The sequence below is a fragment of the Bubalus bubalis genome, chromosome 8 (assembly GCF_019923935.1).
Source record: "Bubalus bubalis isolate 160015118507 breed Murrah chromosome 8, NDDB_SH_1, whole genome shotgun sequence".
Taxonomy (NCBI): domain Eukaryota; kingdom Metazoa; phylum Chordata; class Mammalia; order Artiodactyla; family Bovidae; genus Bubalus; species Bubalus bubalis.
In genome coordinates this window covers 49507008-49531347 of record NC_059164.1, presented here as the reverse complement: position 1 = coordinate 49531347, position 24340 = coordinate 49507008, and the positions used below count along the sequence as shown (strand labels likewise).

General features: G+C 37.7%; 1 long non-coding RNA gene across 3 annotated transcripts in view; it reads left to right on the top strand.

The window, feature by feature from the left end:
• Window positions 1–24340, top strand: part of LOC112586485 — a 141267-nt gene that overhangs the window by 73928 nt on the left and 42999 nt on the right. For all 3 annotated transcript variants that reach the window (XR_006641313.1, XR_006552752.2, XR_006641312.1), the window contains one exon: window positions 12827–12900. This is a non-coding gene — a long non-coding RNA (uncharacterized LOC112586485). The remainder of the gene's footprint in view (window positions 1–12826; window positions 12901–24340) is intronic.

Genomic DNA, 24340 nt, shown 5'->3' with positions numbered 1-24340 from the left:
TGGGTGCCATGATCTTTGTTTTCTGAATGTTGAGCTTTAAGCCAACTTTTTCACTCTCTTCTTTCACTTTCATCAAGAGGCTCTTTAGTTCTTCTTTGCTTTCTGCCATAAGGGTGGTGTCATCTGCGTATCTGAGGTCATTGATCTTTCTCCCAGGAATCTTGATTCCAGCTTATGCTTTATCCAGCCCAGCATTTCGCATGATGTACTCTGCATAGAAGTTAAATAAGCAGGGTGACAATATACAGGCTTGACGTACTCCTTTTCCTATTTGCCAGTCTGTTGTTCCATATCCAGTTCTAACTGTTGCTTCCTGACCTGCATACAGATTTCTCAGGAGGCAGGTCAGGTGGTCTGGTATCCCAATCTCTTGAAGAATTTTCCACAGTTTGTTGTGATCCATACAGTCAAAGGCTTTGGCGTGGTCAATAAAGCAAAAGTAGATGTTTTTCTGGTATTCTCTTGTTTTTTTGATGATCCAGTGGATGTTGGCATTTTGATCTCTGGTTCCTCTGCCTTTTCTAAATCCAACTTGAACATCTGGAAGTTCACAGTTAGCATACTGTTGAAGCCTGGCTTGGAGAATTTTGAGCATTACTTTGCTAGCGTGTGAGATGAGTGCAATTGTGAGGTAGTTTGAACTTCATGGGGTTCTCAAGGCAAGAATACTGAAGTGGTTTGCCATTCCCTTCTCCAGAACCCTTGTACTCCTATTCATAAACCAAACCTCTCCCTATTATTTCTGTTGAAGACCCTTAACAGTTACTGTATTTAAAACATTTTTGAAAAGTTATATCTTAATTCTAAGTGTGGTGGGATTTGTTATTAAGACCAAAAGGTGAAGTGAAAAGTGAAAGTGAAGTCATTCAGTCTTGTCCGACTCTTTGTGACCCCATGGACTGTAGCCCACCAGGCTCATCCATCCATGGGATTTTCTAGGCAAGAATACTGGAGTGGGTTGCCATTTCCTTCCCCAGGGAATCTTCCCAATCCAGGGATTGAACCCGGGTCTCCCACATTGCGGGCAGATGCTTTACTGTCTGAGCCACCAGTAATCCCCCAAAAGGTGAAGAAGTGTTCTGAATAGACAACTACCTCTTTGGTCTTCAGGAGGATCCCAAGAGGAGAAAGAGCACCTCACCTGCTGTGCTCAGGCCTTCCTGAGGGAACCCATGTAGTTCAGCTCCTGGTTCTTAGAAAACAGGATTGGAGACTAAGAGCCAGCCCTAATTTTTCTCTCCCTTTTTGTACACAGAAGGGAAGTGATTCAATAGCACAGGATTCTTGGTGACACGGGAAGAGAACCTAGCCTTGACAATTTTTGATTTGAGAGTCAAGCTATTAATGAATAAAGCTAGGCAGGGCCATCTGAGGGCCAGCAAACACCTCGGTTCCATGGGTATCACACATCTCCCTCCGCATTTATTCTTGGCTGTGCAAAAAAAATCCAGTGAGGTCCCTTGCTGATCCACTCATATGACAGCCTCAGAGAACTTTTGCAGCTACAAGAGGACCAAGTGATCCAATTGTGCAGTTCCAAGGGTGAGTAGAAAGATCACTTGGCAAGGTAGGCAGTGACCTGAATATGGAGTCAGATAATTTTGAATCCTGGCTCCAACCAAAAAGTCAGGGTTCTTAAACTCTCTTTTCCTAATGTGGGTGGAAAATGTATTAAATAAAATACTTAACATATTGAAGCACTTTACTTAACATCCCCAATTAGAATAATGAACTTGGATTTTTTTTTTTATTAATCATTCATTTATTTAATGCTGTTTTAAGCACTGATGACTGTGTAAAGACAATTTCATGATTTAATGATTGGAAGCCTAGACTTCAGAATTACATTAACTCAATTTGAATTTCTGTTCCATAGCTGACTACTGGCAAGATATTCGAAGGTTATTTAACCTCTCTGCTCAGTTTTCTCCTCTCCAAAAGGAGAATGATAAAAGTATCTTCCTCACAGGGTTACTGCGAGCATTAAATAACTTAATATAACCAGCTAAGAATATTACTTCCCAAAGAAATATAAGGAAGCTACTAATCTGTTTATGCTTACTGGTCTTAGCTGATACAGTGTCCTGTGGTGGAATATGATTGACTAGGGCTATGGAGTTCCTAAAATGATCTCTTCAATTCTGACAGTCAATACTAGTAGCAGTTTGAGGGGAGTGGGCTGGGGAAGGGTCACAAGGAAGGGGCTGTTAGCTCTTTACGGGTAACTCTGGGGCAAACTTATTGAGCCCAGTCCAGCTGTCTGTATAATCCTCCCTCTTCTCAGAAGCATAGCAGTCTGTGCTGACCTTTTCCATTGCACCTCCCTATCCTTTCCCCCAGATTTATTTCTCCCAAGGGAGAGATTAGGAAGAATAAAATAATTGCACAACATTTCCCCTTTCTGCCTTTGCTAAAATTATACTGATGTACTGGCCACAAAACACCAGCAGCTCTAAAATAGGAGTCTGACAGGAGTTGTTGCTGAGATAGAGAACACACACTAGGACCAGTTCGAAAGGCAGGTCAAAAATAAGAAGGCCAGTCAGAGTCAGAGACCAGCTGTCAGTACAGAAATTGCTAGGAGCTGCTGGGATGAATATGTGAAATCAGAGACAAGAAGAACAGAGGAAGGGAAGTAAAAGCAGTAATGAGCAGAGGCAAAAGGTGGTAGTGGAAGGATTACTGAATTATTTCTATGTAATATTTTAAAGAAATAGAATCATCTTTTTGAAAAATAGAGTCAGGCTACATTCACAGTTATCCTGTGGGATGTCTTAAAGACACCAATTAGCTGAGTTTCACAGAAAGTTTTTTTACACTACTTACTTTTGGGAGGAAAGTTATATAGACTCCCAAGAAAGAATTAAAAAACAAGCTGGTATTCTCAAGGGAGATAGAAATGCTCAGATTTGTTTGTTTGTTTGACCTAAATGCAGTTAACCACTTATACAGCAAAAATAGTCCATGTAGAGAAACCCAAGGAACCATGAGTTGAATCAAGAAGCTTGGTGAGGTGATGGATGTCTGGAGGCAGTATGAAAGATCTTCTGTAGATGGAGCATGGAGTTTCATCTCTCTCTTGGCTCAGATGTACATCTGGAGCTCATTCTTTTTAGCATCACACATGTACAATTGCAGAGGTGTTCCTCTCCCAACATCCTCTGTTCTTGATGTCAAGGATTCAGCCTCTTCTTAAAGAGTCTTATGGCTGTCTTGAACCATCTAAAAGAGGGAAGTCCTACTGAGGACACTTCAGTTAAGACTGTATCAACTCAGAGCACAGACACTTCTTCCTGCTGAAGGATCAACAGGTGATAGGCAGGCATCTCCAAACGGAAGGTTTCCATGTATGATAACCAGGAGAACAACCAATGTACTCAATTAGAATGGTGTGTACAGCTGTCTCAAATGTAGTGGGCTCTGTAGTTGTTGGCTCAGCCCAAGATAAATGATGATTTCTTTTTACACAGGCCAGGCCAGCTCTTAACTCATATGCATCTTCTGTTCCCCTTCAGGTGCCTCCTCTAAGCAGGGCTCTACTGTCCTCCTCCTGGGTCATGTTTTCTCCTATTCTTGGCCATATTTCCTCATGGGAAGTTCTGGTTTTTCATATATTCCCCTTTTAAGTTCTTTCACAATCTTTATCCTTGATCCCTCCAGAGCTTAGTTCTTTTTACTCTCTAAGTTCATGTTGACAGTGTTCTTTAAAAAAAAAAAAAAAAAAAAAAAAACTTGATTTTTTTTTTTTTTGCTATTTGTCAAGCTGGCTGACTGATACTTTCACTTCATCTTCATTTCTGTTCTTCAATCCAATACCCACATCCCCCCTGCCATGAATTCCAGATATATCAGAACTTGTGCTGCTTTTGGTTTTTTTCATGCATCTCACCTTGCACACATACACTGAGGTCTGATAAAAATGACCTCCTATCAGAAGTTCAGGTATAGCCTTCCTAGAAAATAGCTCCTGGGGACAGACAACCATATAAAGTTCAATCAAGTTCCACATGCTTAGAATTCAAATTTTTGGATTTACAATTATTTTAAATATATATATATATATAGCATACCCAAATATTTCAGCCTCTGTCTCAATGTCACCAAAGTCATATCTTTGCCTTTTCTTATTTCCAGCCCCAATTCAAAAGAAGTAAGGCAAACTCTCCTACCACAGATCCCCAAACTGCCATGGCACTCCCAACTTCTGATAGAGTCAACATTTGAGGATTTAAAGAAGTTAGGAAGTAGAGAATAAAATGAAAAGGTAAACAAGGAGACTTCAAAAGGACTTGTTGCTACTTAGAGGATGAACAAACAGGATTATCAATAGAAGTCCACACATCAGCCGTCTTAAATCTGTGCTGGAGTGAGTGTGAACATGGGGAACAGAAGAAAAGGCATCCTTCTGGTTTTCGGGCCATTGCCTCTCTCTTACTGCTCATTCTCCCTTTCATCAGCTTAAGTATCCTCAATGACCTCCTTCATGTAGGCAAATAAGAATCTTAAAGTTCCTTCTTCATGTTTGGAGGCCCTGACACTGGCTTATCCACTAAGAAACTGAACAGGGTAGAAAGTTCTTTAATTCCTCACATCTAGGGCCTATGCAGATATTTCAAGTCCCAGCTTTATTATGTAAACTTCTGCTCTCAGAGAATATTTTTAAAGGATTCAACTGCTATGGATGATTATGGCTTGGTGCATGTCAGATCCTTGCTCTAACTGCTCTGGGATACGGCCAGAGGCCTCAGTCAGAAAAAGCCCAAAAGCCCATGTTTTTTTAGGTTCATTCCAGGGCCCACTTAGAAACATAGTAGTTGTGATTTGTCAAATCATTTTATAAACATGTTTTTTTTTCTTTTTTAAAAAATTTTAGCTAAGCATTAAATGCACTACATATGAGAGACCCTGATCTGTGAACTCAATGGATATATGCTTTTCCCAAAGCAGTGGGAAAAATTCTTTAGCACATACCTCCTTTTGATGTTGACCCAATGTGAGCATGATATAACACATCCCATATTTAGACCAGTGATGTTTATATAAGCTACTGACTATTTACCAAGTTTAGTTACTCAGTTAAGAGAAGAGTCCAGATTCAAGTGAGGGTACTTGTTTTAGCACTTTAAACACCAGGGTAACAATGTGTTTACATTCCCATTATAAACTATTGCTCAAGCAAACATTTGGAGTTTCACATCTGTAAATTAAGGTGTACCTAGAAAAGGAATAAAGGCATTCCCAAATTTTGGAATGGAAGGGAAACTTCTAAATAAAGAAACTGAACCATAAAACAAGGTTAGACTAAAAGATTCACCATCATATGTATCAAATAACAGAACACATTCTGATTTCTATTTTTCCCTCTGTAAGTTATGAAATCTTTTGAATACATAAAAATGTAGAACATGATTCATAATTCTTGATATAAAGTTTTACCATATTTTAGTCAACAACTATTTAATCTGAATTTTAAAACTCTGTACACTCTTCACTGATCCTACTTCTGTCTCCTTCCTCAGAGTTATCCATTCTTCTCATTTGCTATTCACCATTTCCATGTTTTAATGTTTTAAAATTGTGTTTAATTATCCCAAGTGTATGTGTAATATACTTTGTACATTCAAGCTTTTTTGTTGTAATTTTTATCTTTGTATTTTCTGCAATGTTGGAATTCAGTATTATGAAGAACATGAAAAATAATGCTGAAGACCAGCCACAGACTAAGAGAAAATATTTGCCAAAGACACATCTGATGAAGCACTATTATTCAAAATATACGAAGAACCGTTAAAATTCAACAATAAAGCAAACAACTTGGCTTGAAAATGGGCCAAGGTCATCGACAGACATCTCTCCAAAGAATATGTACAGATGTCAAGTTAGCAAATGAAAAGATGCTCTACATCATATGCCATCAGGGAAATGCAAAGTAAAACAATGAGATACTGCCGCATAAGCACAGCTGCCTACCATGGTCAATGTCCAGAACACTGACAACGTGCTGGTGATGATGTAGAGCAACAGGAACTCTTCTTAATTGCTGGAGGAATTGCAAAATGGTATGACATCTTTGAAAGACAGTTTGGTGGTTTCTTATAAAACTAAACATACTCTTACCATAGGATCCAATAATCACACTTATTGGTATTTACCTAAAGGAGTTGAAGACTTAATGTCCACATAAAAATCTACACACAAATGTTTATAGAAGCTTAATTTATAATTGTCAAAACTTGGAAACAAGATGTCCTTCTGTACCTCGATACATAAATAAATGTGGTATAGTCAGACATTGGAAATTATTCAATACTTAAAAATAAATGCACTATCAGGCCATGAAAAGATATAGAGGAACTTTAAATGCATATTATTAACTGAAAGAGGCCAATTTGAAAATGCTACATACTGTGTGATTTCAACTATATGACATGATTGAAAAGGTAAAACTATGGAGACAGTAAAAAGATCAGTGTTTGGCAGGGTTTGGCAGGTAGGAGGGTGCATAGGCAGAGCACAGGAGATTTTTGGAGCAGTGAAAATATTGTGTATGATACTATAATGATGGATATTTGTCATTATAAATTTGTTCAAATCCATAGAGTATAAAACACCAAAAGTGAAACATAAGGTAAATGATGGACTTTGGGTGATTATAATGTGTCAGTGTAGCTCATCAGTTGTAACAAGTGGGCCAATCTGGTGAGGAATGTTGATGGAAGGCTATACATGTGGAGGGGCAAAGTGTATATGGAAGTTTTCTTACCTTCCTCTTGATGTTGCTTTGATCCTAAAATGACTCTAAAAATTTAAAGTCTTAATTTTTTAAGTCTTTTAAAAAGTTAAGCTTGATTAGCAAAAAGAAAATACTAATAATCAAACTGATATTGTATATTTATATTGAAGTATTAATGATGTATAAGTCACTTATCACTTTTATTTTCTAGCATGAGCCACTAGGTAGATAAGATGTAAGATATGGTCCTAAGATACGAGATTTACAAAAAGTGAATGTGAATATCAACATTTAAGAGATGGATGGAACAGATTACAAAAAAGAACAGAAAGACAGAAGGAAAATGGAAGAATATGATGTTATCATAGAGCATCATCAAAGTATTGGAGTAGTTAGCAGTGTTAAAGGAGAAGGCAATGGCAACCCACTCCAGTACTCTTGCCTGGAAAATCCCATGGACGGAGGGGCCTGGTAGGCTGAAGTCCATGGGGTCGCTAAGAGTCGGACACAACTGAGCGACTTCACTTTCACTTTTCACTTTCATGCACTGGAGAAGGAAATGGCAACCCACTCCAGTGTTCTTGCCTGGAGAATCCCAGGGACGGAGAGCCTGGTGGGCTGCCGTCTATGGGGTCGCACTGAGTCGGATACAACTGAAGCGACTTAGCAGCAGCAGCAGTGTTAAAAGTGACAGACACTGTTTTAGGGACTATTATGAGAACACTGAGTTTTTACAAAGGAAGGAATGAAGGGAACAGAAGAATTTATTTTACCACAAGTCATGCAAGTGTTCAACCCTTTGTTTAGCCCACAGTCCTGAAGTTAAGTTTTTTCATTTAGGGAAACTTATGTGAGAGTATCTAGAATAAAATAATTTCAGATTTTATAATTTTTCACATAAGGAATAATCTCTATAAAATGGTTCAGAGTACAGTTTTTCTTGATTTTATTTCTTCTATGAGAATATCACTTGAAAACATTGTTTATCAAAACTGACACTGTAAAATTCTTACCCAATTTGTTACCTTTCCTTCTCCAAAAGAAACTTGAAATTTTGAGTTTTGAGCCCTTTGGAATGCCCTCATCAGCACTTATCAGCAGTGTATCATTGGCCAAATCACTTAACCAACATAAGCTTCAGTTTTCTTTTTCTTAAGTAGAAGTTATTGGGTTTTTTTCAGGATATGTTAGATATTGCATGTGGTAAGTGCTTATCAAGCTACATTAATACTAAGACTTTCATGTGTGTGTGCTCAGTCATTCCTCTGTGACTCCATGGACTGTAGCCCACCAGGCTCCTCTGTCCGTGGGATTTTCCAGTCAAGAATACTGGAGTGCGTTGCTGTTTCCTACTTCAGCAGATCTTGCTGACCCAGGAATCGAACCTGTGTCTCCTACATTGGCAAGGAGATTATTTAGCACTGCACCACCTGGGAATCCCATGGCTCTCACAACATATTATAAAATGCCTTCACTTTGCTTTGGTAACTCTTCCTCTCAGGTCTTTTGTCTTTGAAAAATACCTTGTAACTTATTCTCTGATCTACCTACTCTCATTTATAAGTGCTATTGTATAAGCAATGTGACGTTCGTTGACAAAATTGAGCTCCTGGCCTTCACAGAATGTTTTAATATTTAATCCTCAGCACTCAGTGGTATTTGGCTGCTAGTAATATGTTACATTAACTAACTGAAGGACAAAATCATGACAATTTCAACAGATGCAGTAAAAATGTACATAATGATGAAAACATACATCATTCATTTATGATAAAAAATACTCAGCAAATGGGGTTCGAACAGGCAATTCAGTAATCTAATAATGAATATCTACAACAAACAAAATGACAAAACATCAGCAAATACTTAGTGATGAAACAATGAAATTATTTTCTTTGAAATTGGGAATAAGGCAAAGATGTCATCCCTCTTATTCAACAGTTGCTCAAGTTCATAGTAAATACAGCAGGTAACCAAAAAAGACAGAAAAGGTCTAATGTTTAGAAATAAAAAATAAACATAAACTTCTATTTTCAGATACTGTGAAATATATAAACATTTAAAAAATAATTCATAGTTAAATCATAAGACTTAAAGAAATTTTTGCAAGATTTCTGTGCATGAAACCAATATTTAAAAATCAGTTCATTTTTATATATCAAAAAAGGTTAGGAAACAAAATTTAGTATATACTTTTATAATAGCATCATAATGTTATGTACCTAGGAATGAATCTAAATAAAATCCTGCTAGACTTCTATACAAAAAAAACGTGGCAAACATTAAGAGAAATTAAGAAAGCCTAAATCTAAGTTGGGAGAAGGAAATGGCAACCCACTCCAGTATTCTTGCCTGGAGAATCCCAGGGATAGGGGAGCCTGGTGGGCTGCCATCTATGGGGTCACACAGAGTCAGACATGACTGAAGCGACTTAGCAGCAAATCTAAATTGTGTTATGAAATTTGAATGGATTGGAAAACTCAATCTTATTGTCTATGAAATGCTGCAATCTAAACTCTTACGGATTTTTTTTTTTTAATTTGACAAGCTGATAGTAAAGTTTATAAGGAAATGCAAAGGACTTAAGATTGCCAAGACTTTCTTAAAGAAGAAATGTGAGATGAGAAGACTTATTCTCAGATGCCAGAACTTATAAAGCTACATTAATTGAGATAGTGTAGTGTTGGTCATGAATAGGCAAATAGACAAATGTAGATCTGAAAGAGACCAAGGGAATCAGAAATCATCTGCTGCATATGGGAACAGTTGCTGCTGCAAAATGTAGCTCTAAGATCTGCCAGGACTGCACTTTGCATGGACAGATTCTTGATCAGGGGCTCTGGGGGCCAGGGGAAGCTGTGCTGTGATAACACCACACTTCTGGGTAATGTGGCCACCTAGTTTCCATTAAGTTTTAGTGCCTTTCTCTAGAAACTTAATTTATTATAGCTCATCTGACACTTGTTTCAGACGTTTTGGGGGTGAAAACCAAACTAGAACTGGGGACAAATGCCAAGATTCTCAAAGAGAGAAAGGGGACCAAAGTATGTTGTGTTTAGACACAACAGCCCAACAACAAAAAGCTGTTGGATCTTTAGAGGTGCTTTTTATGGGCAATCATGTAAGTTGAATCTGTCTACTAAACCCCTAATTTCAAATGGTAGGGCTTTAGGAATAAAGAGAGGTAATGTGATACATGCAGTAGATAGATTCCCTGTAGCTCCCAGTCCTGGTAGCCGAGTACTAGGAACGTAAGCCAACCAATTTGTAAGAATGATTAAAGTCATCACAGGCAGTTGAAATAGCAAAGGGAGAAAAAAAAATAGCAAAGGGAGGACAAAACTGTGGTCCAAGTGTCACAAGTGGAAGTTCCACCTCTGGGAACCTGCCTAGTAGCATGATAACATTGGGAAGAAGGAAGGTCTGAACCTCTCTCAAGTGCCTACCAGACTAGCAGTGGTGACTTTTCAATTAGAAATTAAATCATCTTTCTCTGGGCTTTCTATTTTGTTCCATTGATCTATATTTCTGTCTTTGTGCCAGTACCATACTGTCTTGATGACTGTGGCTTTGTAGTAGAGCCTGAAGTCAGGCAGGTTGATTCCTCCAGTTCCATTCTTCTTTCTCAAGATTGCTTTGGCTATTCGAGGTTTGGGGAGGGAGGAGGGCAGAGGGTTCAGGATGGGGAACACGTGTATACCTGTGGCGGATTCATGTTGATATATGGCAAAACCAATACAATATTGTAAAGTTAAAAAACAAAAAAAAAAATAAAAAAAGAAATTAAATCAGTGCCAGAAGTATGGATGCAGAAAGATGAGAGAATGGAGCTTCCCTGACCCAATTCTGTGTGGAAGGGGCTAAAAATACAGAGGCTGAATACAAGTTAAGCAGAATTTATAGTGCCTATGTTAAAGCTCTTAATTTAGAAAAATTCTGCTTTTACATGCAGGTTAATCATTTTTATTCTTACAAATAGCTCTTCTGCCTTCTGAAAACAGCTAGACCAGTAGCTAGAAAGTCTACTGTATTCTGTATTCAGGATACAGTGTACTACTGTATTCTGAGTTCTTTGAGTTTTTTCTCAAAAATTATATTAAAATGATAAGATCTCAAATAATTTTATGCTTGGAAAGATACTTTTAAAGTAGAGCATTAAGGATATGTAATAGAGACATAGGTCATTTATTAGTTAATTATAAAAAAATTATTTGGGACCTATTTTTTTAAGGAAAATATTACTCTGTTGGCTGAGAGCTGAGGAAAAACAATGGAGGGAGATATGCTGGGGGGAAAATGGACTTAAAAAAGTTTTCCACTAAACAGTATAGATAGCAGCTTCAGGTATAGCTGGATTGTGATGACCAGAAAACTATCTGTATTGATCTTTTATTTCTGAGTTTCTTTGCATTATCTTCATTCTTTGAAAGACTCTTCCCACCTAGGGGTAAAGATGGACAGAAATAACTCAGTCCTCATGCTTATCACCTTCATAACTCTACCCAAAGGAAATGCATACCTTTTCTGATGGCATTATTCAAAATCTTTGGATCAACTCTAGTCCAGAGTTGGGGACTAGAATTGGGGTTGGAGCCAGTCTAACCTAAGTCACACAGACAAAAATGTGGAAGGGAGTTTCCCCAAAGTGGTACCGTGTTGATGAAAATTTTTTTCACTGCCAAATCTATTGCTTAGGAAGTATTTGCCATGCTTCTGACATCACTGGTCTTGCTAATATGCCTGCCTAGCTTTTAGAAGACAGTCAGGTTGTCTTTACTAGTGAAGTCTGCTTCCTTTTAGCTGTTCACACTTCCAGGTGGGCAGAGACCACTGGACCCTGTGGTATACCATGTTTTTTCCCCATAGGAATTTTAGTGATTTAAAAGCAGTGGTATTTTTCAAGTCATTGTTTTTCCATTTAACAAAGTACTTAATATATATGAGGGAGAAGGCAATGGCACCCCACTCCAGTACTGTTGCCCAGAAAATCCCATGGATGGAGGAGCCTGGTAGGCTGCAGTCCATGGGGTCGCTAAGAGTCAGACACGACAGAGTGACTTCACTTTCACTTTCCACTTTCATGCATTGGAGAAGGAAATGGCAACCCACTCCAGTGTTCTTGCTTGGAGAATCCCAGGGACGGAGAAGCCTGGTAGGCTGCAGTCCATGGGGTCACACAGAGTCGGACATGGCTGAAGTGACTTAGCAGCAGCAGCAGCAATATATATGAATTTAAAAGATGTGGTCTATAATTATTTGGCTCATATTTTGAGACACTTCTATCCCCACCAGTATTCTTAATGAGATATCTAAATTCCAAAAGTAAACTTCCTCCCACTAAGTCATTCAACAGCCATTTATTACGTGCCTGCCGGTTATACTCTATTTAGGCATGTGTGTGATATGCACGTGTGCTCAGTTGTGTCTGACTCTTTTGCAACCCCATGGACTGTAGCCCACCAGCCTCCTCTGTCCACGGGATTTTCCAGGCAAGAATACTGGAGTGGGTTGCCATTTCCTGCTCCAGGGGATCTTCCCGTTTCAGGGATTGAACCCGTGTCTCCTGTGTCTCCTATATTGGCAGGCAGATTCTTTACCACTGAGCCACCTGGAAAGCCCCATTTAGGCACAAGGAATATCAGTTAACAAGTAAATTAGGATCTCTGTCCACAAGATCCAGCATAATGAATCTAATTTGCCCAAATTTAAATCTCTTCTCTCTCTAATCTGAGCTTAGACTTGCCCTATGTAACAAACTACATTTTTTTCAACAAAAGCTTGATATTTCATGTAAAGCAAAGCTATATTTGAAGGGATATTCCAATAAGTGTTGTTTGGTACAAATGATGCCATTCATAGCAAATAGTAACAAGCCAGCTGCAGTTTGAGTCATGTTTCAGTAAATAAAATATGCGTATGAACTCTGACCCTCAGGCAAGGTTTCTGCAAAAAATAAAATAGGAATGTGATAAACTTCTGAAAACTAGCTTATATGTCAGAAGCTCTAGCCAAAGTGGTATTGCCAGACAGTGTTCTTGAAGCAACATATAATAAAAGAAAAACTTTTTTTTTTCTCTTATCCCTCTTTTTTAGGAAAAAACTAAAGGAGATTTAGTGAATTGAGGAGACAACTGCAGGTGATTTAAAAGGAAGGAGTGCAAAGAAAGGTAAGTAGAAATTGTAGGAAATAGCTTTATTTTCTCCCTTGGTCCCTGGTGTCACTGGCTTAGGCTTTTGGTGGCAGCCATTGTAGTTTAGTTATCTGAAGGGCAAGAAAGCTCGAAGACAAACTGGAAGAATCCAAGTCACATAATCTGAAATATAGAGTTGTGATCATAAATACCAACACAGTCAAGACCTCCTCCAAGTGCTGGCATTTCTGAAAGCAATTGCAGCCATGTGCCAAGCCTGGCAGGGGGCATGTGGGTGACAGCCCAGACTGACCTCTGTGCGGGTGGTCAGTTCTGTCCACTGATGCACATCTTACTTCAAGGATGAGATTTCCTTTGAGGACTCTGGGTGAACTCTTGGAGCTGCCTAACTGGCTGACCTGGGAAACCCACACCAAGTGCCAAAGGCACCAGAGGGGATCAGGTTTAGACTTTTGGCCATCTGCATGCAATCTCCGCCTCGTTCTGGGAAGCAGGCAAAAGGCTCATCCCTTTGCAAAGCTGAGAGAAGATTTTCCAAGGAAACACAAAAGCCAAGGTCAATTTAGATTCAGAAAGTCACTGCACCAAAGATTCCATGAACCTCTCCCTGCAAAATGAGAGGCGGTTCTGGGTCAAGCTAGATCTTAACACATGTGCAAAATGGACCACCCAAGAGGTTGCTCTTCCTGAGAAAAATGGCTTGCCTTCCTTCTGCCTTCCTGTGTTTGCAACAGTGAGCCCAGGAGCAAGCTGATGACACCAGTCTAGGGACATAGAGGACCATTCCTAGTCACTGTGAACATCAAAGACAGCAGGAGAGAAAACTATTCCAAGCCTTCAACAGTGGCTATTACATGCAGAACACTTCCAATGGAAAAGTGTAGGAAAGGGTTTAACAAATGAAAACAGCCAACTCTATAATGGATTTTTTACTCACCTTCCTTTCACACTTGCACAATATGACAAATTCAGGCAGAGGTGCCCTGGGGATATCTTAGAATAATTCATAACCAACTGGTTTTGCTATTATATCACTACTCCTGATGGCCCACAGTCTAAGCCTCCCTTTTCATATAATATCCTTTGTATTGTTTATTCTTTCTATTATGTGATTTGCCTTTTCAGCTCTCTTTTCCAAATAAGACAGTTTAGCTTAGGCTTTGACATCTACTAATACACAAGATCTTCTTCAGGTAGTAGTATACTTATTAGTGTTTTCACTTAGATGTGAAGTTTTGTATCCTATCCTATCAGCTGGTTATATGAAAGAATCTTTAAAGGCTGGGCCCAAAATAACCTCAGCCAAGTTCACCAATTTGCAGACTCCAGACTAAATCTGGCCTGCAGATATTTTGTTTGGCTGGGCCAGTGATTTTTGTTTTGTCTTGGTTTTGTTTGGTCTTGTTTTGTAATTGAATTTGAATGACTTTTGGCAGAAGCTTGTCTTTCAAATTCCATAGATCCCTCCTTTCTCTGTCATCATAACCCTTATAGGCATTTGGATTTGTGATGCCTGCTCTATACAGTAAGTGGTGATAGTAAGCATCCATGTCTCATTCCCAATCCTATGATAAAAGCTTGAAATTTTACCTCTAAATTTGAAATGATTTTTTTGTATTTGTACTATTTGTATTCTTTTGAGATGCTTATCATTAGATAAATATCTTTCTATTTCTAGAGTATTTTAAGTTATTATCATGAACAAGTATTGAATTTTACCAAATGCTTTTCCTGCCTCTATTGTAAGCCATATTTTTTTTCCTTTTCTCTGTTAATTACTAAATTACATTGCCCGATTACCAAATGTTAATTCAACATCATATTCTCAGAATAAATCCTTCTTGGTTGTGATATATGATCCTTTCTGTATAGAGCTTGAATTATGTTTGCAATTATTTTCTTTAGAATTTTTACCTAGTTTGAAGAGAGAGTTTAGTTTCTAGCTTTCCTTTTTGGAAAAGGAAATGCCCTTGCTGAGTTGTGGAGGTCAAGGAAGTGCTCAGCTCATTATAGAAGTCAGCAGGGATTTCCTCTTCTCTAATCTTTGGAAGACCTTGAGTAAAATGTATGTTATTTAAAGTTCCGGGGAGGTTGGAATTTCAAGTTCAATTTCTTTAATAGATGTAGAACTATTCATATCTTCTTTTTCTTTAAGTGGCACTTTGGTAATTTGAGATTTTCTAGAAATCTGACCTTTTTTACAAATAAGTTTTCAAGGTAATTATTGTAATGTTCTAAATCAGGGGTCCCCAACCTTCAGGCTGTGGACCAGTACATCCTGTCAGATCAGTGGTGGCATTAGATTAGGGCTTCCCAGGTGCTGCAGTGGTAAAGAATCTGCCTGCCAGTACAGAAGAAACAGGAGATGTGGGTTTGACCCCTGGGCTGGGAAGATCTCCTGGATTATGAAACTCACTCCAGTATTCTTGCCTGGGAAGTCCCATGGACAGAGGAGCCTGGTGGGCTACAGTCCACGGGGTTGTAAAGAGTCAGACAGGACTGAGCGACTGAGCACACAGGCATAATAAATTTAATGAGTTTGAGTCATCATGAAGCCATCACCCCCGTTTCTTAATCCATGGAAAACTGTCTGGTCCTTGGTTGCCAAAAAGATTGGGAACCACAGTTCTAAATAGTATCTTATTATTACCTTCTCAATGCCTGTGTAATTTCTAGTGATGTCTCCTTTTTTCATTTCTGATATTGGTAGTTTGAGACTTTTCTCTTTTTCATTAATCTTGCTAGGAGTTTATTTATTTTATTAATCTTTTTTCATAGCTAACTTTTGGCTTTATTTGTTTTCTTTATAGCAACTGAACAATAATAACAGTTATAAGTTTGTTTTAGTTTAATTAGTTTTAATTCTTAACAACTCAGATATGACTGTATCATCAGACAATCAAGTATCCCAGTGTTGGCAACTAGGTGTAGAATCTATGTGAATGTGATAGCTATAGACTCTAACAGTCCAGGTATGTTATATAGGTGGCCCAAATATCATTAGCAGCATTACTCTCAGGGATGTGGTTTTCTGAGATGGTGAATGCCTCACGGAATCATTCTAATCAAGTCAAATACCTCCTCAATTTACAGTCTTTATTACAATATTCAATGTATATTAGAACAGCACATAATTTTTTTGTGTTCTCTATAAAAGGAATTAGGCTCTAGATAGATTATTTCTTCTTCTATATAAATATCCAGTGAGACAATTGGGGAGTTGTGCAGGTGTAAGACAAATATTTAATTGCAGGACACTATGTATCCCTGAACCTTCTTACTGAATACCCATAAGGTTTCCCAATTAGTGTGACAAAAAGTGGAGAAGTCTCCTAAAATTTCCAAAATGCCTGGCTAGGTGGCTCTACCATTCCCTTTAAGATATGACCACTGTAATAGGGGAGAAGTCATATAACAGATGACCTTCACTTTTTTGTTGTCACAAGTGCTTCTTTCTTTCCACCTCCATCATCATTCAGAATTGACTACCAGACTCAGATTCCACTTTTCCTTTCCTGCTCAGAGAGGTTGTGGCTTCCTGGGACTTGCCCTAACAAAGGCTTCCTCTAGGCTGAATTGAGTCTATTCCTATTATTAATATGTAATAGTGTTCACTCACCACCACTACACTGATGCTAGTGCAAGATCTGTCCCCAACCTGTGTGGCAGCAGTTTTGGTCTTTCTAAAGTCCTGTGTATATACTTCAACTTCTTTACTTGGGCTGTTCTGGACTCACTTCTAGTACTGACCACTCATTTCCAGTGAGTGGTCACCTCAGCATAAGGCTCCCTCCCAGTCCCTTGGACTTCAAGGAGATCCAACCAGTCCATCCTAAAGGAAATCAGTCCTGGATATTCATTGGAAGGGATGATGCTGAAGCTGAAACTCCAATACTTTGGCCACCTGATGCAAAGAACTGACTCATTAGAAAAGACCCTGATGCTGGGAAAGATTGAAGGTGGGAGGAAAAGGGGATGACAGAGGATGAGATGGTTGGATGGCATCACCGACTTGATGGCCATGAGTTTGCGTAAGCTCCGGGAGTTGGTGATGGACTTCCTAGAGGAAGCCTGGCATGCTGCAGTCCATGGGGTTGCAAAGAGTTGGACACGACTGAGTGACTGAACTGAACTAGAGGTCCCAGGGGATTTTCCAGATGCAAAATTGGCATCAAGGCTGATTGAAGGTCCTGATTGGGTCTGGAACTCCAGTTCACTACATATTTTAGGAGCACTGCCTGGATTATCTGTCAGTTTCAAATTCCTCATCCATGCTTTTATCTAGTTGTCACTTCTGCCCCTTAACTACCTCCTTTCTTGAACCAACATGGTGTTGTGTACCAGTTACAAAACTGGCAGTCTCTAGTCTAGTAGAGAATTCTGTGATGACATTAACCCAACAAATTATGGGGGCTGCAGCCTCCAGTCCCATAGCTAGCTGGGATTTCCCTGACTAATGGATTCGCTATATGCTTGATACTGGGGCCCTCACCTTGAGGCCTTGTGACACTGTATGCATTGAGATAGCTTCCCCGCTCCTAGTACTACACCTACCATGTTATACATCAAATCTCTTCCTACTTTTTCTTTGGTATGAGTTGCTGCTTACCTACTAAGCTAGAAGTGAGGCTGTGGGTCATGGACAGTGTGACCAGTGGCTCTCTGTTGCAAAGGCTGCTTAGGTAACTGACCTTACTTGATGAAAATCCTCATTGTGTTGAAACTCCTTCTCCTGGTGAAACTCCTACTAACTATCCCTGTAGACCTGGAGGCTTCCACTGCCAAGCAAACCATGTCTCCAGCTGCTCACCAGTACACTGCCAAATCAGGGTAGAAAAGGAGCCTGATTTTTTGTTCTGTTTTGTTTATTGTTCTACTTATGCTTTCCTGTTTCTTACTATGACCTGGCAGTAATTGTAAGAGTGACATATGCAACTAATTTTAACACAACTAACAAATGGGACATACTCAAACCAATTTGAACACAATTTGCACATGGTCAACAAGTGGTTGGTCAAACTTTCCCCGAGCATAGGTGTGGTATTAATATAACAAGACAGGGCAAACCTAGGGAAAGCACTTTTTTTTTTTCTTTTAATAAAGGGTACCATTTATCTAAGCAGTTGTACTGATCCCAGATCTTGATTGCACTTCCATGTACATCAACCTTATTCATGAATGTTTCTTCATTTCTGGTTCTGTCCTTACTTTCCTATGTCCAAACATTTTTCTGTTCTCTGGATTCAAGTCTTAAGCAACCTTTTGACTTGCCAGGATTAGCAGTATTCATCTTCTATCAAATGCAGACAAACCCACGACGTGAGCAGAGATGCATAAATGAGTGATCTGTTGGGAAGGTTGGCTTCATTCTTATTTTGGCCACAAGCTGACTCCTCTTGTGTGCAGAATGCTCCTAAATTAGGTGCTTGAGGTAGGTAGTGCTAACAGTGTGTTATAAAATGAGAACATTCACAGAATGGACCCTGAGGGGATATCAATGTGTATAAGCACATAGACACTGACTAAAACTTTTCTTTGTAAATATTTTCTTTATAGTTAGTCACTAAAAATTACAGAGCTTCAGTCACCAAAATGTATTTCTTATGCATAATCATTGAAACCAGAAATGTAACCCAATTCTGCATTTGAAACAGGACATTTTATTCTGGTTTTGTTCATGGGAAATGGCTGACTTTAAAAGAGTAGAAAATTGAAATTTAGAAGCTTATGAATAAGAATCATAATGCACAAAACACTTTGATAAGTCAGATTTTATCTATAAAATTAAAAGTGGCCAAAGAATATTATAGTATTGACTTTGTAAGGAACTAAGCTATATCTAAGTTCAACTTTTAACTGTTCAAAAACTTTCTAAAATACCTGTTTAAATGGATTTATTCTAAAACTCAGGGATAGTTCCAACTGAACCTATGGGGCCGCAGTTCCAGATCACATACGTCTCCTTGTGATGCCTTTGTACATTACTTGGCTTGATCAACAATGGTCAGATCAGATATCTGAGAAAATTTTTTCTCATTTGACAGCAAGCCTGTTGCAGAGGGATTGCAAACAAAAATAAATAAATAAATAAGTAAATAAACCTATTACTATCCACCTTCTGTGGCCTTTTTCCATTAACATGCTGTGTTGCTAACAGAAAAGTATGCCATGGAAAGTGAATAAGCTACTTTCTTTAAGAAGCACAAACTGGGAGATTAGGAAGAAGAACTCAAAACATACTAAAATTCCACTTCTGGGAATTTTTATACATTATATTTCCTTAGTATAAAGATCTATATCCAAGACATATATATATATAAAAGAAAAAGAGAAAAAAAAAAGCAACAGAAAATTGGTTAAGTATATGTCCTCCATATTACAAAATGCTGTGTTATTACAGTTCTTAATGTTGATCTGTATTAAATATCATTGAAAATATTTGCAAAAGAATATCAAAAGTTTTGTGGAAAAATAAGTTATGAAACATACCTAGTTGGCCAAATATTTGTAAAATTAAATTTTTCTTGTGTTCATACAAAATCTGGATAGAGATGCATAAGTCTATAATAATGGTAATTACTTTGGAATGGGAGATATTAGGTTTTTTTTTTTAACTTTACTATGTCTAATCTTTCTGCAATGGATTTGGATTGATTATATAATAAATATATAATATTTAAAATAAATTATTTTATTTTAATAAAATATTAATAAAAAATAAATTAAAATAAATTTAAAAATATGCTCAGTACAATAAAAAATATAGTATTTCCCAGAGTCTCAGTCTCTAGGTAATGATGTAACTAGTAGGAATTAAAGTAGGCCCATAGCATTATAGAGTGGCTTCATGGCCTTTCTAACTGTTGCTTAAACTACCAGCTCTCTTGCTTTGTAAACTTCTGTCCTACATTAAATGACACATAAGTTGATAGAAAACACTTGCTAGTCTTAGCTTTTGCTGTAAGTGAAAGGGACTTATTTTATCATGTAGTTTGAATGAAATTTACAATATAGATGTGGCTGATTATAAGCATATCATGAAGTTATGTGCATTAAAATTGCATCAAAATAGTTTATATATCTTAATTATTGACTGCTGTTTTTAATAAGACAAGACAAGAGACCAGGAAGATAGGCCATGTCGCAGCTCAAACTACAAATGGCTGAAGTATAGCATATTTAGTCTTCAGTTTCCATTTTGACTCAGGCAGAGCTATGTTTTCTCCAATTGTGTAATCCACTACACACTTTTGCATCTTTCTTAGTATTAGTTATCACAGTATTAGAAGATTAAAACTAGTATTGCACTTGAGTCTTATTGCACACTGTTATCCAAAAGTCTTTAACTTTTAAGAAACATTGTTTTACCATAAGAGAAAAATGAATCTGTGAGCATTGACTCATTTCAAGTTTTTCTTCAGAAGAGATTGATCTAATAGCATCAGACAGCACCTAGTAGTGGTGTTTATAAAAAGAGAAAGATGTCATACTGAAAGATGCCTTTACTCAAAGGCAAGTGGCAGAATTCACTGATTATAAGAGAGCAAATCTGAAAATGACAATTCTTCCACATATTGAAGCTATGGGTGAGGTGCTTTATGCATTATCTCTAAACCTTACTACAAAACATCCTGTTTTACAGATGAGGGAACCAAAATAAACTTTCCAACCCAACAAGCTGAGAAATGGCAGAGTCAATATTTTAGATAATTTTGTTTTATTTCAGTCTTATATTCCATGAAATTGCAATAACCCTGTAACTACCATGCTTTTCACAGTGCCACATATAATACATACTGTAGATTGTAAACTGATAGGACAGTCAAAAGAAGTGTTTATCATATTCACATTTATGGCTAATGAAAAATTTTGTAATATAGAAAAACTCTAAGAGACATTCAATTTTTGTTACTATGTTATAAATCCTGTCTTTTCTTTCCTGAAAGGTATACAAAACATTTAAAATTGCTTATGGAGAATAAAAAAGTCTTTTACTCGGTTTTGATCCAATTCCAAACCAAAGGAACTCTTGTGCTGGGGTTTGAAACAAAGTGCTGAAATGATAAATGTCCTATGCTAGACTGTAAACCACAGTCCCTCTATTCAGATGACCTCAAGGCTTGACCAGAGAATATTCAGCTGCTTCTTCCGGTTACCTTTTCATGCTGGCTTGTCCTTAACATAGCTAATGCTCCCCAGATGTATCAGCTGCTTGTTCTCTTTAACCCTCGCTGGTCTCCCATGCAGCACTGGCTGCTTTTTTCAGACACAGCAGAAAAGAAATAACTCCTTAATGGAGAAAATTGCAAATAATTCAAGTGTCTTCAGGGCATGACAATGCCATGCAGGTTTTTATTTTAAATGTTTTATTTTTGAGCATTTACCCCCCAAAATATAGGGAACAATGTAGTAAACTCCCCATGTGCCATTATCCAGCTTTAACAAAATACCCTTACCCTATATTCATCTTGCCAAATTATTTTGTGACAAATTCCAGATAGCATTTTATTTTATGAACAAATATTTCAGTATGTAACTCTAAAAGAAAAGGACTTTTTTATATAACACAATATCATGATATTTTTTAAATTAGTAATTCCTGAATATTATCAAATATTCAGTGTTCAAATTTCCAATTATTGGTTTAATGTTACAAATTTTTCTAGTTTGAATCAGGATCCAAACAAGGCTCACATGTGATTGGTTAATATATTCATTTTAAGTTGTTTTTCATCTATTGGTTTCTGACTCCGTCTTTTTTTTTTCTCTTTGTAATGTGTTTGCTGAAGAAACTTGATTGTATGTCCTATAGGATTTTGCTGATTACATCCCCAAAGTATAATTTAATGTGTTCCTCTTCCTTCTGAATTTTTTATAAATTAGTCTTTGAACCTGGAGGACTGACCAGATTCAGACTTGATTTTCTGAAAATACTTTTTTTTTTAGGAGGCACTTTTTTCCTCCATCAGGAGACACCTATCTGGTTATCTTGCTCTTTCTGATATTAGCAGTAACTGTATGCCTAGATCCATTAATTCAGGAGACCCCAACCTCCCAGCCATCCACAGGTACCTCCTGTCAGATCAGCAGCAGCATTAGATTAGAAATAAAGTGCACAATATATGTAATGCACTTGAATCATGCCCAAACCTTCCCACCCCATCCCTGGTATGTGGAAAATTGTCTACGCGAAATTGGTCCCTGGTGCCAAAAAGCCTGAGGACCCCTGCTTTCATTTTGGGTTACAGTGATATTCTATCAGTTGTTTTTATTTATTTGCTAAAATACCAAAATAAAGAAAATCTTATTCTTCTATTTCATTATCCAGTTGTTCTTTGTTTATAAGTTTTCAAGATAATGAGTTGGTTCACTAGTGTCTTTAAATTGCTGATAAATTTTTAATTATCATTATGAACTCCTGGATTTAAACTTATTTGATATATTTCAATCTTTTGAAGTATTTTTTCCTCTCATTGGTCTTTGTATTGTCTCATCTTTGACAATCTCTGCAAGTTGGTTCCCAAATCTTTGACATAAACCTAGTAATATTTGATAGCTTCCTTATTATTTGATGTGACAAGAGCATACAACATGATCTGTACATTTCCTGTCCCGGTCCTGGAATTAGCTATTTCTCCAAGGAGCTCTGGCTCCTTTCAGAAAGAAAGAAAGTAGATTTCAGCACTAAATTCTAGGTTCTGGAGGTACTCGTTGTTAATGGGTGCATCAGTATTTATGGGAATTTTCAGTTGAAAAATTTAGAAAATAGTTTTTTTCAAGTTAAAAATATCATTGATTTATATTGATACTTCAAATTCAGGACTAAAAGGTCTTTACTCAATCTCTTCTTTCTGACATCTGTTTTTCCTTTCTCCCTTGCCAAGAATCTTGCTTGTGAAGGACACTGAATTACAGAATTATAAGATCATAGAATTATACTTTATATACATACCATTTTTGAATTGCAATACAATCACTACTACCTATAAAATGACTGAAAAAACATATATACGTGCATGCTCAGTTGTGTCCAACTCTTTGTGACCCAAAGGACTGCAGCCTGCCAGGCTCCTCTGTCCATGGAATTTTCCAGGCAAGAATGCTGGAGTGGGTTGCCATTTCCTCCTCCAGGGGATCTTCCCCACCCAGGGATTGAACCAGCATCTCCTGTGTCCCCTACATCTCCTGCACTGGCAGGCAAATTCTTTACCTCTGACTCACCTAAAAAAACTGTTTAAATTTTTCCAACAATTTTTGTCATTTAGGGCATATACCGTTAGGGATGTACAGCCCAAAACTTTTTTTAAGTTATTTTGATTAGTTTCTGTGTTATTATGCCAGCAACTAGTTACCCATTTAGATTCATTTATCTCATTTTAACTTCAATGTTTAGAGATTTAACTTTTTTTGTCTGACTCTTTTTGACCCCATGGACTGTAGCCCACCAGACTCCTCTGTCCATGAGAGTTCTCCAAGCAAAAATACTGGAGTGGATTACCATGCCCTCCTCCAGGGGATCTTCCCAACCCAGGGATCGAACCCAGGTCTCCCTCATTGCAGGTGGATTCTTTTCCATCTGAGCCACCAGGGAAGCCCATAAAATGCTTGCATAGTTTCAAAGTCAGTTCTATAAAACAAAATATGTTTAAAGCAGTCTGTGTTCTATCCCTGTTCCTTCTTGCCATTTACTCTATACCCCTGGGGAAGATGTCACCTTTAGAATTGGTACATTATGTAGTAGAGCTTCCCTTGTAGCTCATTTGGTAGAGAATCTTCCTGAAATGCAGGAGACCTGGATTCAATTCATGGGTCAGGAAGATCCCCTGGAGAAGGAAATGGCAACCCACTCCAGTGTTCTTGCCCGGAGAATCCCATGGACAGAGGAGCCTGGGAGGCTACAGTTCATGGGGTCACAAGAGTCGGACACAACTTAGCAACTAAACCACCACTACCTTTAAGATCATTAATTACTGAGTCCTATTCAAGAGCAAGCATTATGTACTTTCTTTTTAATCATTGTTTATTCATAGTGCTACAATTAACTATATGCTAATGCTCACTACCAGTCCTTATATATTACCAGTCCTTTTAGTTGTCTGAAAGTTTATTTTCTAGTAGATACCTCAGGACTAACTCATGGGATATTGAAAAGAGTTTGACTTTACACTTGGAAAACAGTTTATCTGAATATAAAATACTTGGCTGAGATTTTCATTTTTGGTTTACCCCAGAAGGCATAAAATTTTGCTATTGGATTCTTAACAATTTGCTTTTCTTTCATTTTTACATGATTTAGACTTTTAATCCAGATGTCAAAAGAATGTACTCACTTTCTTGAATGACCTATAATTTTGTTAGATTTTCTCAGTGTTCTCAGTCTATTTTCCCAGGCACATAATGTGCCCTTTCAATGTGTATGTTCAGAGCATATTTATATATGTATATCCTAAATTTT